General features: G+C 37.1%; 1 protein-coding gene across 17 annotated transcripts in view; it reads right to left on the bottom strand.

Annotated features, from left to right (window-relative positions):
* Nucleotides 1-18,075, bottom strand: part of BAZ2B (bromodomain adjacent to zinc finger domain 2B) — a 127,573-nt gene that overhangs the window by 85,083 nt on the left and 24,415 nt on the right. For 15 of the 17 annotated variants that reach the window (XM_062004476.1, XM_062004473.1, XM_062004485.1 and 12 more), the window contains exon 2: nucleotides 6,872-6,914. The exons of 1 other annotated variant lie outside the window; for it this stretch is intronic. The gene's annotated coding sequence lies outside the window, so the exon portion shown is untranslated. Of the gene's footprint in view, nucleotides 1-4,762; nucleotides 4,782-6,871; nucleotides 6,915-18,075 lie in introns of those variants that run through there. One more of the 17 variants, XM_062004478.1, reaches the window with a different exon arrangement.

Genomic DNA, 18,075 nt, shown 5'->3' with positions numbered 1-18,075 from the left:
CACTGGAAGGTCACAGCCTATGTACTGAGCTGCTAAGCAAAAAAAAAAAATCTATGATGTTCCAGAGCTGCCATTTTTCTTCCTTGACAAAGACTCCATCTGCCACAAAGCCATTTACAGCCTCAGAGTCAGAATATCAATGATTTCCAGCCATTCTGCAAGTCTGCTTTCACCTTGACATCACCTCTATAATACATCTAAAACAGATGATACACATAACCCCTGTACAAGCTGTAAGTCTGTGCCTTATTCAACTGATAGGCATTTAGGCTGTGCTCTAACATACCATCTCTGCACTTCCTCTGAATAGTACAAGAATTTTAGAACTGCAAACTCTACATCTTTTTTTATTGCTTGCTTATTTTAAATAAATTATGTTTGGAAACCTTAAAAGCAAAACTTTTCAAGTACTGAAAAAGGATGCAAAAAGTTAGAAAACATACAATTACATTTAAATCTCTACTTATGCATCATACACATATGCAGTCTGAATTTACTTTTTCTTGTCCAAAAAACCCCAAAAGATGCCTACTAAGATCCTTATTAGAAGACTACTACACAGCATAAACTATCACAGCCTCACTAGAAACTAACAAAACTACATTCAGCTCTACGTGTCATGATGTATAAACGTATTGATTTTTAAAAGAAATTCCTTGCTAGAGCTGGAGCAAAAAAGAAAAGAAAACTTTGTCTTACTGAATAAATACCTGATGAATTAAGTTCTGAGATAAAGTAATTACACATGGGGCAATAAAATCACATCTTTTTTATATATAAGTATGTGCAGGCACATTCTCCATCACATGTGAGAACATACGGTCCATCATTATCAGGCTCACGACAAAATGACTTTAAGCAATGTATTTCATGATAGCAACTTTGAGTCTAAAAATTCTGGTAAATGTTGGTGCTCTTGAGTAATTTTTAAACGTGTAAACTTGCAGCTTGATTTTACAGAGGAACTGGACACATCTGCTTGAGTAGGGGGGTTGGACTAGATGATCTCTAAACGTCCCTTCCAACCCCCACCGTTCTGTGATTCCATGATTACAAGTCAGTAAACGCATCTCATCATATAGCTATATGTCCAACTATTGCCATACAAACCCCTCAATATGTTGAACGTACAGGAGCAAAATACTTGAACACTACACAAAACTTGCTAGCAACTTTACGGAAGTTTATTTCATAACACCTGTGAAGTACATAATTTACCATCTCAACTTTATCCCCCATCCTTTTTTCTCTTTGACTGTATTTTTACTTCCCTACTACAAAAGTTATACTGTCAGGCACTTGATAAATTGAACCTGTTCTATTTCTACATGCTCTCTGCCCACTATTTACTTCATTCAGGCTGCTTTTAGTATTTCAAAGAAACACAATTTAAGCTAAGATTTTTTTTTTCCCTAAATCCATATGGGAAAAAAATGTCTCTTCATTCCCCAAAATACATTGTTCCCTAGAATTTCTCCAGATAAATCACACTAGGGCTTGCATAGACTGCAGTAAAACATTGAACTAGTTCAGGCATTATCTTTGTGTTTGCCTTAGAAAGAGTAGGATCAGATAGACACAGGTACATATCCAACATGTTTATTTTATGACTTACAGGTAGTCACCTGACACTCTCATATCACATCTCTCATCCAAAAACATTGGAAACCAAACAAAAAAAAACCCAACAAACTTGTTAAATTTTCCACCTGCTACCAATATACATTTCGGTCTTTTCTTATTTTGCCCGCAATTCAACTACCCCTACTCTTCTCCTCATTACTATGAGGTAATTATTTTAGGATTTTTAGTGGTGATCAAGTGGGTTAGTGAACTACAGAATACAAGGAGTACCTGCACAAAACATACTCGTCTGAAGCCAAATACAATCATAGAATGGCAGGTGTTGAAAGGGACCTTTAGAGATCACCCAGTCCAATTCCCCTGCAGAAGCAGGTCCACCAGCATTTCACTGTTTGCTATTTTTTACACCTGAGAGTAAACCTGAAGAAGGGCACCATGCTGCATCGAAATCGAAGACAATTGTTCCCAAACTGGGGAAAACCAGGCCAAATTAAGAAAAAAAAAACCAAAAAAACAACAAAGGAACACATATTGGAGAGGACGTACTACAATGCAGCAGAGCTAAGAAGGTGGCCGAGATAAAGTATTTTGGCATGGTCAGATCTGGGAGACAGCACTACTCTACAAAAGACCTCACTGAGGATGTGGAAGAGCACATATTCCCTGCACTGACATGGCTCAACAATTCCTTGAATGCTTCTTGCCTCTTCCTAATTCTACCTTCCTCCTTTAAAATTCCACAGAGGAAAGAGATGGGGGGGGAAGGAAAATAATTTTTAATAGTTAAGTCTATAGTTACTTAGTCTGTAGTTAAGATGGAATCATGAAGTTGTTCAGATTGGAATGATCTTACGTGAGACATCTGGTACCAGCTCCTGCTCAAAGCACTGTTAACTCTGAAGTTACATCAAGTTACCTAGAGCACTGTCCAGTAAATAAGATACAGATTTACCAAGTGCTCTGGTAAACCATTTCAGTGTTTCACAGAACCATAGACTGGCATAGGTTGGTCAAAGATCATTTAGTACAATCCCCAAGACAGCTAGGACATGACCACAAGTACACATTGACAGCTCGTGAGGTTTGAAAACTTTCATTCTCAGGAATTCTTCCCTTTTATCTGATCAATTTTTCTCTTCATATAATTTCTATCTTTTGCCTCTTCTGTTTTCATTGTACACCTTCAAGAATAACCTGACTTTTTACTAACACGTTTTAAGTAGATCAAAATAACCATTAACTTCTCTGAGCCTCCTTAAAGCTAAACACATCTGTAGTGAGTCATGGAGCCTTTTGTCTCTATTCATCCTGGTAGCCAACCACTGGACTCACTGAAGTACGTACTGGAGACCCCAAAAATGGAATACAGCACTCTAGATGTGGTCTCACATGAGCCAAACGGGGCATCTGGAACCACTTCCCTCAGCCCACTGTCTATGGTTTTACCAATACACACCATGATGCAGTTGGCCTGTTTTGCTGCAAGAGTGTCTGGCTGACTCATGTTCAGCTTCCTGTTGTCAAGTTAAAAACAGAAGAACTCTCATTGTATATTTACTATGATTCCACTATTTCAAGTTGTCTTTATTACCACAGGATTTGCTATTTATCTTAAAATCGTTAAAATAAACAAAGCAAACTTAGTTTTACCTAAATATTTTTTAAACTTTAAGAAAACAGTATCGCATGAGTGACAGGAATATCATGAATTCTAGTAACAGAAAATAAAAAAAACAAACACACACAATACACTCTCCCCTTGAACTTGTAACTCTTATCCAGACCACACCTTCTGGAGCTTTCCTGTGGTGAATTGGTAAACTCCTACTAAAAGCAGCTTTCAACTAGAACTAGAAACACAATACTCAGATTAGCTAACAGTAGAAAAGTTTCTAAAGAATTAGATTCAAAAGATAAAACTGCATCAACTTACATATGGAAAATTATCTTTTCAATAGTTGACTAGAAATGTCTTCTTAACCTAAACATTTAAATTACAAAGTTGTTCTATATTAATATGCAAAAATTTAATTAGAAAAATGTATTTCCCATCAGCAAAGACTTCTATTTAAATGCTAAGGACACTTCTTTCTAGAAGAAACCTGCTTTTTAACCCTTTCAGCAATCAATCATTATTAAATCTGTTTAGCAGCAGCAGCCTTAGAACAGGTAGATGTAACTTTCATGTAAGTTCTGTCAGCAGTGGGTTAATTTTTTGTTTGAAAGTGCCTTCCTATTATAAACCACAAACACATCAAATGAAATCTACTACTTCGAAGGAAAACTGTAGTATAACTAGATATTCCTAAGAGAAATAGAGAGTTGTTAAATTCTTTCCTTGAAACTTTCAGCAATTTTGTAATTTTACTTCCGTAACTGTTTTATCTACCATGTTCATTTTCCTTCAACAATAAATTTATATACATACAAGCAAGCAAATACACATAACACACACAATGACCATATTTGCTGACAAATCAACATACAGCAATAGAATAATTTCAAATTCTATGAGATAATTTTACAAAAGCAACTTTGCAAAAGTTGCAAAATGCAAAATTACCTTCTGCTTTTTATTTACACTGTATAATTACCGTAAGGAAATAAAACTTAATATTATTTTTAGTTTCTTAGTCAATGTTAATTGTTGTTATTATACTGAAGTGAAGATATAATTAAACCAGGAGGTATTACACATGTATGAAGGAAGTAAATTCTTGTGTTCTTCGGGGGACGGACTGCTTTGGAAGTGTTTACAATTATTCTGAGCTCACCAAGTGTACATCCACCTACATTGTCTAAAAGCTGAACTGCTACTTTTCAAATACTACTGCTGCAAGCAATGAACAGCATGTTTTCATAGAATCGCAGAATGGTTCATTTTGGAAGGGGTTTTCAAAGCTCATCCATTCCAACCCCCTGCCATGAGCAGGGACACTTTTCACTATCCCAGGTTGCTCCAGACCCCATCCAACCTGCCCTTGGGCACTTCCAGGGATGGGGTAGCCACAACTTCTCTAGGCAAACCTCTTCCAGGGGCTCACCATCCTCACAGAAAAAAATTTCTTCCCCACATCAAATCTAAACCTACTCTATCAGTTTAAAACCATTTCCCCTTGTCCTGTCACTACATGCCTTGGTAAAATGTCTCTATATCTTATGATCCCCCTTTACATACTTGAAAGGCTGCAGTCAGGTCTGAACAAACCCAGTTCTCTGTCTTCACAGGAGAAGGCCTGCAGCCGTCTGATCACTGTTGTGGCCCTCCTCTGGACTCACCTCAACAGGTCCACATCTTGCTTCTACCGAGGACCACAACATTGTTTAGAGGGCATATTAAAACAAAGATTCCTTTTCCATGACCAAACAGACCTTCAAATGAAATCCCTGCATACTTTTGATGCATGATGCAAAAAGGCAAAAGTAGTCATGGATCTAGATGTTTAAGGTAACTTCTGATGAGCAAAAGGAGAACCTGGGGAGAGAGGGCTAACAATACATTAAAAATGCCATGAAAGCACAGAACTATTTTTGTTAACCTGAGCTCACCAAATCTTTCCCTCCTTCCCCCCTTTCCTTCCCCCTTACTATTCCATACAGTTTATTCCAATTTTTTATCAATAGTTGCTCATAAGTTGCCAGCTCCCAGACCTCTCATCAAATTTCACTTGCAGTTCAACAATCACACTTCTCATGCAATTTCTTTGTTCTGAGGCATAGCAGCTGTCAAGTGATACAGCACATGGCAGGGATTTTTTTTTAAAGAAAGCAAGATGTTTACCTAACTTGCATGTTTCTGCAAGTCTCATGTGTTTTTATTTCCTTTGCAAACAGGCTGCTACTTACACACACTTAAGTTTCACATAAAGGAAAATGCTTTGCTTGTCAATTTGCTTCTATATTTGAGAAACAGTACTTCAAAGATACAAAATATTTCTGGGTCTGAAAGCAAAAAACCAACTTCAGACACTGAGTTGGTGCTCAGGAGTGTGAAAGTGAACAATAAAGCTGGCCAATGCATACTTCGTTACTGTGAAAAGAAATTGAGAAGTTTTCAAAACCTGTCAAAGTCTTACTTTTACTTTCTTTAGAAAGCATGATTTACAAATTCTTTAACGTCTTCCTCTTCTTTGCTCAAGATAGCAAAAATAATTGATTTGGCCCTTTTTTTCTTTCCTATTGTCAGTGCTACTTTTATCTGTACTGACTGTAAAGTTAGCTCTGGGATGAGGGCATGAAGGTCGCTGCTGAAACATAAGACTCCACCGTACCACACAGTATCACGTCTGGGATCTAAACAAGGATCTTGTTAACCAACGTATCTCATTACTGGACATAAACTTAGAATATGTCTTTACAAATTTAAGTATGTTATTTGCTTTTTTCTGGGTATATTAATTACAAGTGTATGAAGAATTGATTGATTTAATATTAGGAGCATCAAAACAATAAACTTGGAAAATCAATTAAAACCTACTTCAGATTTTCCTCACTTACTGTATGTGTCTAACAGACTGTAAGTAAAATAAAAGTTAAAAATCACGTCTGAAATTTGCATCTATGAGCTAAGCAAAGTGAGTCAGGCTGTTTAAATCTCTACCAATTTTAGTTTCCAGTGTTAATTTTGTCTAAAGCAAGTGCTAAAGACACAAACACTTTCTTTTCTTTAATATCCTGAAAAAAAAGCCCCAAGCAAATTGATATGAATGCAAAATTCTTTAATTCTTATTAGTCTAGTAAACTATTATTAATAAAACAAAGTAATTAATACTTGGTATGTGCCAAAATATCCCACCTTACCTTCTCTGGATATTCAAAATTTTTTTTTTAAATGCTTAAATTGATTTTGGAATAGAAACTCTCAGCACACTCTCTCTAGTCATTTTAAACATTCCCTAAACTGTGTAATATCAGATTTCAAAACTACTACAGGTATACTGTAGATGCGCAATACTGAAATGACATTCTATCATATTTTTTGTTCATGTCTACATATAAAGAAACCCAGAAAGAATGATAATAGTGTTATGTTATTATGGATACTGATTGCCACGGAGTTTAATCAGAGACTGCTCAAGAGTTTAATCTCTGAAGTCACAAAAGTATTTGCACATGTGGGCTAAGAATCTAAGTGTTAGTTAAGCCTATGTTTCATGTCTTGCTGAAATCAGGACCTGGATGCTGAATTTAGCACTCAGCTATACAGTATATAACATTTTTGTTTTGCCTATATGATTCATGCTTCTCAGAAAAATCATCAGAATGGATATGTCTATGGCTTACTTACTGTGATGAATGTAGTCAATTTTGTGACATCGCTGTTCTGCAACCTGCAAACAAAAACAATTAATGACCACAGAGTCATCCTTTCATCAAGTAACTTTTACAAGGACAGATACATCAAACAGAACAGTAACGTTTCTCATAAAAAAGCCTGTGAAGTATTTCCAATGTACTGAAAACAGTTTCCCACAGCCTGATACAATGCCATCGAAACAAGAATAGCTTAAGCAAAGTGTCATCTAATCACTCTCTTCTTGTTTGCAATCAGCTGCTGGAATACACATACTCTAACTAAAGTGTGAATGATTCCGCATAATGGGTTACCCTTTAATGTGCACAATAATTCATTATTCTGGTACATAACTAATTCTCTGGCATTGATTGCGAGTCCTCCTTGTGCTATGAGAACCGTCAGTATAAAATCCACACATATTTCACTAAAAACTTTAAAATCAATTTTTCAATACTTCTTTGGGTTGTTTTTGTCACATATTCTTTTTTTGCCTGGGTAGATCTAGTTTTTTTAAACACACAGTTCATATACACTGTACAGGAAATAGAGAACAGCCTAACAGACACCACATTTGGAACATAATCATTGCAGTAAAATGTTACTTGCTATAGTAGTAGAAATCTAATATTGCTGCAGTTTTCCACTTTTTTACACTGCAGAGTTCTGAAGAGTCATTGAAATATTGGAGTTAGGTCTTTTAAAAATAGCTTCTGTACATTAAACACCTATTTGCTATACAAAACTTGTAGATATTCTCTTCAGCTACAATGACAGACAATGTTAACTGAGCAAACATGGGTAATTATCTACATATCCAAAAACGCTATGGTAAAATAGCGTTTCAGGAGGGTTTTTTTGTTGATTTATTTGGGACTTCAATTTTACACTGAAGACTTCATTTAAAAAGAAAATGTGTATAAAAATTGACGGGTTTACTACATTTTTTTTCTATAGCATCACACTGATGGGATTATAATCAAAAATTACTGAGGTTGGAAGGGATCTTTAGAGATCACCCTGTCCCATCTCCCTGCAGAAGCAGGTCCACCTAGATAGGGGGCACAGGAACATGTCCAGGTGGGTTTTGAAAACTTCCTGAAAAGGAGATGGCAAAGTCAAGGAAACATACTTCTAAATTTACAGAAACAAAATGTCAGACATCTACATGAGCAAGAACTTTCACCAAGTTCGGTATGCTAAACAACAATTTTCCTCTTGATAGGTAATTACATCAACAATATCCACTTTTTAAAAATTTCATTTTCAATTACAACTGTAAACACCAACAACTGGAGGTTGGTTTATTATGGCTACTACTGCCAAAGCACACTCCCAGGCCCACCAGGAAAACAATCGGTATTTTTGTCCCTTGTTATAGGACAGCCAGGAACAAATCATGGCAACATCATCAACCTACACAGGAAAGGAATCATATTGTTCTCCCAAGAAGAAACCAAAACATTAGTGTTTCCCTTCTTTACACTACTGTCATGCTTTCACAAGAACACTAGAAACAAGAGAGGAGTAATCAGAACCATAGAATGGCTTGGACTAGAAGGGACCTAAAAATCACCTCGTTTCAATGCCCTGTCATGGGCAGCGACACTTTGCATTACATCAGGTTGCTCCAAGCCCCATCCAATCTGCCCTTGAACCCCTCCAGGGATGAGGCAGCCACAGCCTTTCCAGGCAGCCTGTCCCAGGGTCTCACCAGTCTCACAGGGAAAAACCTCTTTCTAATATATCATCTAAATCTCCTCTCTTTCAGTTTGAAGACATTATCCCTTGTTCTACCACTACAAGTCCTGGTAAAAATCTCCTCTCTGACTTTCTTGTCAGCCCTTTTAGGGACTGGAGGCTGTTCTCAGGTCTCTCTGGAGCCTTCTCCAGGCTGAACACCCAACTCTCTCAGCCTGTCTCCGCAGCAGAGGGGCTCCAGCCCCTGGATAATCTTTGTGGCCTCCTCTGGACTCGCTCCAACAGATCCCTGTCCTGACATTGGAACCCCAAAGCTGGATGTAGTGCTGCATGTAAGGTCTCACCAGAGTAGAGCAGGAGAATTCCATCCCTCGACCTGCTGGCTGCCTTTCTTGTGATGCAGCCCGGGATATGGTTGGCCTTCTGGGCTATGAGCATACATTGCAGGGTCACATTCAGTTCTTCATCAACCAACACACTCAAAGTGATGAAGGAGATGACAAAGCAACTACACCATTTAAGAAGTGTGAGCGAAGCATTTGAGAGGAAAAGTTAAGAAAGTATGTGTTTTCTTATTCTCTCAGTCATCCTGCTGGCTGATTAGAACCCTCAACTGCCTTTCAGAAAGTAGAAAACAAAGTCACATTGAAGTTGGAAACATGTTATTTCCAGCATTAGCTGAAGCTCAAGTATTTGCTGTTTGTTCTAATTTTACACATACGTTCTACTTCAGACTACATCTACACCTGTGGCATTGCTAAGTTTTGGTATCAGTCCTGATAGCCCTCCAAAACCTGAAGACCTGGGACAACATTAGAGGTTCAACAGAGCTGAAGACAGTGAAAACAGCTTTTAAAGTTCCATCTTGCGATTTGCAAGAAATGATAACCAACTACCAGCACACAGAACATACTGCACAGTCACAGCTTCCTCAACCCTGAATACTGTCCAATGAGAAGAAAAAGTTTATCTTCAGAAAAGTTACCAAGATCCCTTAGAATCCAACCACATTAGAAAATACCCTGCTTGTTTCCCCAGGATAACACCAATGCTAGAAGAGAAAAGGCTGGGTGGAAACCCTGAGTAGTAGATTCAGCCTGATGCCTTTTGACAACGTCGTCTCTACCATCTGCGGACCCCTCCTCTTTACCTGGTCTGCTCTGATCGGATGCTAGCAGGAAAACCAAGGAGTAAGGGTGAGAGTGGGGCTTTTTTTGTTTCTGCTCTATCCTTTGTACAGGAAAAGAGTCACTACTTGGGAAATGAAACTTAACTAGAACTGTAAAAAATGTAAACAAAGAAGTTTGGGCAAGAAATTGGAATAGGTACCTAAGAAATTGGAATTGGAATATAAAATACTACACTACCGCAAGCAGAAATAGATAACAGTCTTAAAAAAAAGCTTTACTACGTTTCAAATACCTCAAGGCCTGCATACATTAAGAACTATTCCCAAAGCAAAAAATTTCCACATTAGCCATGTACATAAGCAAAATCACTTCATACAGCCTGGAGCTATCTCACAGCTTTCTACTGCACAAATTATTTCAGATAGTAAAGTAAAATATACTTCAATGAAGTACATGCCTATTTTCTTAGCTTTCTTTCACTAAAGACCTACTTAAGTCAGTCTTTAATCTCAAATGCTGCAATGATCACTTCATTCCACCTCCAAAACTCACAGAAGAACATGATCTGCTGCCTACGTAAGCCTTCAGCCTTCTATACTCTGATACTTGTGTTATTAGAGGTCATGTTCTATGTCCAATCTTACCTTGAATACCTGTGTGCCTGTGTGAGCTAAAAGGCAAATACCTCTTCATATGAAGTCAAGGCATCAATATGATTGCACATGAGGGAAGGGGTGGTGTAGGAGGGCTGTCAAATCTGAACTTGGAAAGGAGTGATAGAACACAAAATCAGAGTTTGAGATGGATTAGCAGAACTGTCAGGAAACATCTAGGAGATGTGAGGGTGAAAAATCGGAAGAGCAAGGCACCAGAAAACACCCAACTGTGCAATACCACCAGAAGATGCTGGGCAACAAAAAAGTGAGTCATTTCTTAATCCCTTTCTTGAAATATTTAACAGAAATATAGGATCATAGCCCTCCATAAAGATAAGATACACCATTAAGCAAAACACACAGCATATATGTATATACTTCCAGTAGGCTATATGATCTGTTTTCAGCAAGGCAGTTTCAGCCGCACATTCAAAATTACGGGTTATAAAACTAGTACTAGTGTTGAATTAATCTAATGCAGTGGTCAAACATTCTTTCTCCCAGTGTCTACTGTACATAGATGAGATGTTAAGGAAGTTCCAAATCCAGGAATTCTACAGACTGGGAAAGTAAATCTGGCTAGATGTATACACACAAATTTACCTCTGATCTTTTGATAAGCCAAAACTAGCTTCATTTGGATAATTTTGGATCACACAACTGACTGACAAATGTCCTGTTCATGAAAATCTCCACAGGAAAAAAAAGTGTCTTGATGCAATTGCTGCAAACTGAGCAAATAAATTCAATTTCTTATTCAAGTAAACAAACAAATGCAAATACAATGCAACATGTACAAAATGTAGCACACACTCTCTTGGTTCCTTCTCCCATATGCTGCCCATATTTACAAGAAAAAAAAGTTAATGAAAGACCACTGTCCACTCCTCTTCAAACAAGGAAAAGCATATTTAATGCATGGTCTTGTATTACTGAGGTTGCTTATTCTCTTTCCAAAGGTTTCATTGTTCAGATTTCTATTTTCTGTAGAAAACTACCTCAATACATTAGCAGCACTTGCTACAGTCAGTAAAGCGGTGTTTCAGACCTTTAAAATAGGCTTAGCAATTATCTTCCCTTTGAAAGGGAGAAGCATGTTACATGTTCAACACATCCCTCTTACCACACCCTGCCTTCCCCGGTGTCAAAGACAAGCTCATGTGTTGGAACAAATTGGAATTTGTCTCCTGATTTTTTCTTAAACATAATGGCATTTTATATCCACATTGCTAACCCTCCCAAGTATTCATTTTATTCTTAGAATAACTCTATGAAACTCTGTGAAAGAAATGTAACAACATCCCATGAAAAACAAACAAACAAAAAAAGACAGGGGCACCAATCAAAAAACCAAAAAACCAAAACAAACGAAACCCAAGTCCCAGCATTTAACAATGTAGTTTAGCCTGTATGTGCCTTGCATTTCCATGACAAGATTAAAGAAATATTGTATCAAAATCATTAATTACTCCACTACTTCAAAACTCTTCTTTTTAGTTTTAAAGACACATTTAATTCAACAGGGGTTACAGTATTGCCTTAAATACACCATCGTGTAAGCATAATGAATGGCTTAAAGTTGGCACTGTGTCATCAAGTGTCATTTATGCTTTTAGTTCCCGATCAGTTTCTGCAGGGCTTCTGAAGTTAACCTCATGTCACCACCTTAACAAATCTCAGCTACACACTGTCCATTCCAAAATGGAATTTCACCTTCCTGTAACATGTTAACAGAAACAATGCTGCTCCTCTCCTTCACAGCAGCTGCAGAAAAGATACTTCTGTAAATCTAATAATTACTTTATTTTAAAGGCAGGGGAATTTTACGTTTGATGTCACATATACGTTTCACCTGTGTACAGATATACACATAGCAAACACTGAATTAGTTGGACTTTAAAAATGATTTGAAAATTACACAACACGGAATTCGTATTTTCCCCTCTATCCGGTACCTTGTATTTGGTGCTCCCAAGAGAGAAAAAAAGATGATTACAAGCAGTGCAATTCAATTATTTCACACTTTAACTTGGAAAACTGCAAATAATAAACCTGCTCTGCTTGAAAGAAATAACTCTCTACTCTCCAAGCAAATGCAGTTGTGCATTACTTACTTAAACAAGAGGAAGTACTACTCAGTAGCAAGATTTTTTGGTTGTTAATAGTCCAAGACCTAGCTGGACATTTTAACATTATAAGTAAACACATGAGGCGGGGATGCAGAAGTGGTAGAGGACCTCAATATCACAAAGAACGTTGTCTTATTTAGTACAAGAAAAGGACAAGCTCAGACTGCACTATCATAAACCTAGGTCACGTATAAAATATAACTGCATCAAGATGTATTGCTCATAAAATCAAAGGTAAAAACAAAAGAGATCTACCACACCACTTCCTTAGATTCTCAGAGGCAAAAGACTCTCCTGTAAATAGGAATTTTCCAACTATAATCTCCACTGTGACTGTGTAACTAGTTTTCCAACAAGTTTAAGCTAGGCTATGCAGTGCAACATTTTCTTAAAGTACACAACACGCTGCAGTTACTTTACAAGTATTTACTGCTTTTCCATTCAGCCCATGAGCAGCTGCACCCTACTGCCTCTACCCAGTTGACAACATGCAAGATTACCAGTCCAAAGGTGGTTCAAAATTCTGTGTGAGCTGCTTCCACCACAAACACCCGAGCTCTCCCAAATTTTGCACCAGTTTCCAGGAACCAGTTTCTACATGTTCCAAAATTATCGTCCTAATTCAGTTTAAAACTGAATTACTGCCAGCTAAAACTTCAAAATACTCCTTTTCTCCTTCTCACTCCACTGCTTCTGGTTGCAACTCCTTTTAAACAAACCTTCTGTTCTCACATTATCAAGATCAGTTTGAATCATCAAAATCAGCACTGGTCATGTGCTCAGGAACACAGTGACAGTGTTCTCGAATAGCTAGTTGCAACAGCTTGAGAGATACTGTAGTAAAGCAATCTATAGCTTATTTACACACACAGGTGTCTTCCAACAGATATCTCACTCTTCACTCAGCTGAGCAAGTGTACAATCCAATGCAAAACAGGGGCAGGATGCAGCTGCCAAACACACACTTCAACCATTCACTTCACAACATACTGACAGGTCCAACTCAATCACCAACACGTATCAACTAACAACCAAAAGACATATCTATCACAATAAATGTGATTCTGATTGTTGCTTCATCTAGACTCCCATCCCCATGTTTCCTTTACTCAAAATTTAACTTGTTTTAGCTGACTGTGTAAAGGTTTGCACTATGGCTATGAAATTAACATTTAAAAACTTGTTTTGGAAGTAAGCTAAGGAAGAATCAAAATTATTATATTTGCCAAGGGTTTTTAAAATTAATTCTAAAAGGAAACAAACCAAACCCCAATATAAATAAAAAATAACTAACTTTCATTAATAGGCAAAACTAGGAAAAATGACTAAAACAAGTGACTGTGAGGGTTGAATAATCGTACTGTTTGCTGTATGATATGTATATACCAAGACTGAAGCTTTAAAATTTTGAAAAATTTTATAAAGACTTATGTACTTGGGTTTGCCTGCTTGCAATTCTTTTCCCACATCATTCTCTTTTATCAATCAGTGTACTAATATTAAAGCAGCACACAACTGGAAAAAAATCCTGGACCACATTTACTTCCCTCCTATCCCCCATCACCCAATGCTTCTCATAATGGACCAAATGCCATCTTAAAATTTGTTTTCCTTCTCCTATGTTTACATGTCTCAGGTTTTCAGACTAAAATTGGTTTTTATCAGCTTAACCCTAATTGTTCAAATTCTACAATTTTTATGGTTTTTGCACTGTTTCTCTTGCAGTTTGTGGCCCATAGGGCAGGAGTATGCAGGCTTTCCATTTTTTATTTTGTTACATTAAACTGGTCTCAAGTTCTCTCAAATCCTTCTGTAAGTCTTCAAATTACTTTCAGAATCGTAGTGTATGTTCTTCTCACCTATTGCAGTTTCAAGTTGCTTGAACATGAGTAATCCTTCTCGACAAATGGAAAAACGCTGTATTCCAGATGAATCTTTATCAGGACATTCCCGATGCAACAATAATGTATGACAACCACTAAAGTCACTGCACAGAAAGTCCCCCATCCAGACATGCCACATTCATCCCACTGAATCGGTATTCAAGTTCTGGTCAATAGAGATACAGTCATGCAGAACTGTTTCTTGATTAAGCTCTTTAGAGCTCTTGCTGTACCTTCTAAACAGGAACAATAAAATTGCAGGGGGGAGGAGTGAAAAAAAACCTAAACTTCAGTATTAACAAGTTCAACCACATCTTGAAATTTTAGCTTAAGATCAAATATTTCCTTCAGATCTGCTGGTTTCTTTAACTCATTTGCAACTGTACATTCCTCATTCCAAGAAATATTTAATACAAGTAAAACAAACAATTACGCAATTACTTTATCATTGCTTAAAGAAATAGCCAGTCTTCACCTAAAATTAGACAAAGTTTCCTGTCACTTCTGGAATTAAGGTCTTTACCTACATCTTAACTTTGTAAAAACAGAATGATGGTAAGAATGTTCTGTTTCATTATACTAAAAAAAAAAAAAATCACCTTTTGAACAGCAGAAAAACGGAGCTGTCCATTTTTATGACAACTGTCCTAAACACACGAAGCCATACCTTTATTGAAAGTATGGTAGCACTGCTTTACGACAGCCAAAGTCACAGAAACCCTTTCATGAACTGTCGTACCTGCTTTCTTTAGTGGGCAGACTATAGTCTGTTGTCGAGGAAACACAGGAGGAGTTAGGTGCTACAACACTGCACAAAGGAACAATTAATTGGCACTAAAAGGCAAGATGGAGGCTTCTAGATCACAATTCCTCCAAATAGTTTTACTCAAGTAATTTTGATCTACGCACGCAAAGACTTCTCTCACGTTCAGTTCTCTGGGTTTAAGGATCCAATTACACAGAATCATTTAGGTGGAAAGACCTTTAAGATCGAGTCTAAGTGTAAACCTAACACTGCCAAACCCACCGCTAGACCATGTCCTTAAGCACCACATCTACATGTCTTTTAGATACCTCCAGGGATGGTAACTCCATCACTTCCCTGGGCAGCCTGTTCTAACGCTTGATAATCTTTTCAGAGAATAATTTTTTCCCTATTTCCAATCTAAACCTTTTCTGACACGAGATTGTCAATCATGAACAAGTAAATACCTTATTATTCTCTGAATTGTTATCCTTCCCCCTACATCTTCATTGGTTCAAATTGCTTGTCTGACCGTTTTCAAGTATTTTTTAAATTATTATTACTAATATCATACTGGAAAAATCACACAATCTCATTTCCAAATGCTGAAAAACTCTATAGTACACTGTGTTAAGGACAAAGAGGATCCTTCCCACTTATTTCTCTTTCAGTGAGTGCAACAGGCCACAAAAGCTTAACTACAGATCTGGGGCTTTATTAAAAAGAATTTGACTTCTAAATATTTTTTGCATTTTTCAGGTAAAACGTGTCTGCAAGACATGTCACATCCTCTCACTGAGACAGAACTCAAGCTAGAAAGCAAAAAAAAAAATGATGCTGAGGTGTGGGGTTTTTATTCACATAGCTGACCATTTCACACAGTTTGACAAGGTGAGATTCCTAGACTGAGCTACTAAGAAAAAAAAATCCCTTTGGAAGAAACAAAAGCTGTGTGGACCAAAGCTCTGTCAGCACATCAGACACTCTTAGGCCATTAACCTTTCCACATCAGGACCTTTCCCTGTTACAATGGATGAAAACAATGATGTCAGTAATGACAAGAATCTCTAACATCATGGTTAGGTATTTTCATCAAGATTCAAGACTTCTGAGAAACAACAATATTTTGGCAAACTCTTCTGAAAGTGCTGAAAGGTTTTTGCATCACTTACTCTCTACAGACACGTTAGAATTTTTCTGACTCGGCACTCACAGGGGCCAGCAAGCACACTTACAGTTAAGTAGTGTTGGCTGCCCTATATATCCTTCCCAGTGTGTCATTTCCATACATTTGGTAAGAATGGATGTCAAGGTCATTCTGTAACAAGTGGGGATGTGTTGATTGACAACTGTGCCATCCCAGTACAAACTGAAGAAAGGAAAGTTCTCAGTAAAAATGTGATACCGTTCCTCTTCCCACCATCAGCATCAGAAGATGAAAGAAAAACGTGAAAGTAATTAAGTTTTTCTTCTAGGAAAGGAAGCACCATTTCATCCTTTAACATTCATTTTGAGATGAACAAGAGAAAGTCTGAGTACTACTGCATTAACAGGGATTTTATCTTCATCCTCTGTTTAAAGACTGCTACACCTTGAGACTGTGTATGTGCTCTGCAATGTCGCAAGCTGTAGCAAACAAGGAGGTAGCAGGTGGACGCGACTTGAGCCTTCACATAGCCGTTCCTGTCTGTCAAAAAGACACAGTAATTGCTTTCTATATTGCCTCATTAGCCAGAAACCCCAGTCACAAATGAAACTTCACTGCATTTTGCATGATTCAGGGAAACGTGCTCAGTATTAAGAAGCCAGAAATAACAGACACATACATAGCTGGAGAAAGAGAGAAAACAAAGATGAAAAAGCCAGTGATGGGAAGAATAGTTAATTTAGACCTAATGCAGAAGTAGTATTTTTGAAGCAAAAAAAACAGATACTTTTTACAGCTGCTTGTAATTGTTCTCTTGATGTGTGGTACCTATTAAAAAAGAAAGAATTCTTATTCAAGTTAAATATACAAGAAATTAAGATGATCTGAAGCAGGTAGAACATAATGTGTTTTCATAAAGCAGAGGTCACAAATGGAAATTTGGAGATGAAGGAATTCTGTGTAATTTATTTGAAAGCTTATTTGGCAGAGGACTACTGCAATCCAAGAACAAAACCACTATTTATCATCATACTAAGTTGTGTATCAGTAATATACTTTATAAGCATATCAGAAATAACAAGAATAGATTTAATATGAATATGATAGAAGCAGAGACAGTTATTACCCACAAATATGTATTAAGGAAAAACAACAATCTGTTGTAATTTCAGTTCACTCCTGCCCAAGATAACATGATCTTCTTTAAGCACTAACATGTAACAGTTTCAGGCCCTGGAACATACTGCTCACAGGGACCAACGGTTTCCATTTATCCACAAATCAAGTCAGCACAATATAATGTTCAAATACACGTACAGATCCTTCAGTAGGTCAAACACCTAGAGCTTATAGCTCTTGCTTCTTCTTCCAATAACAATTATAGGCTCCTGCACTGACAGCTGTCATTAAAAAAACAGATCAGAGTAACACTTACTGTACCAATTACATAGTCCTTAGCAATATCACATTCTCTGAGTTTCATAGTGCATTCTCTTCAATTCTGTCCTTGAAAACCACAGTCTGATGCTTTTACGCTACCACAGAAGAAGTATGTATTCAAATCCAAGTTACATAACCTTGTATTGGGAAATGTAATTAATCAATACCTAGTAATAGAAGATAAATAGTAATACTTAAGAAAGGTATATGAAGCTGTGATGAAGCTGTGATTACGAAATACTCCATTTGTGATTCAAATATTGCAACTTCATTCCCATTTAATGATGTATAGTAAAATATTTGATTAAATTAAAAATCTTGAAGTAAACTTTGTTGGCTTACATCACTTGACTACATTTAAACTTGA

Source organism: Colius striatus, chromosome 11 (assembly GCF_028858725.1).
Source record: "Colius striatus isolate bColStr4 chromosome 11, bColStr4.1.hap1, whole genome shotgun sequence".
Lineage (NCBI taxonomy): Eukaryota > Metazoa > Chordata > Aves > Coliiformes > Coliidae > Colius > Colius striatus.
This window is presented reverse-complemented; position numbering and strand designations above follow the sequence as displayed.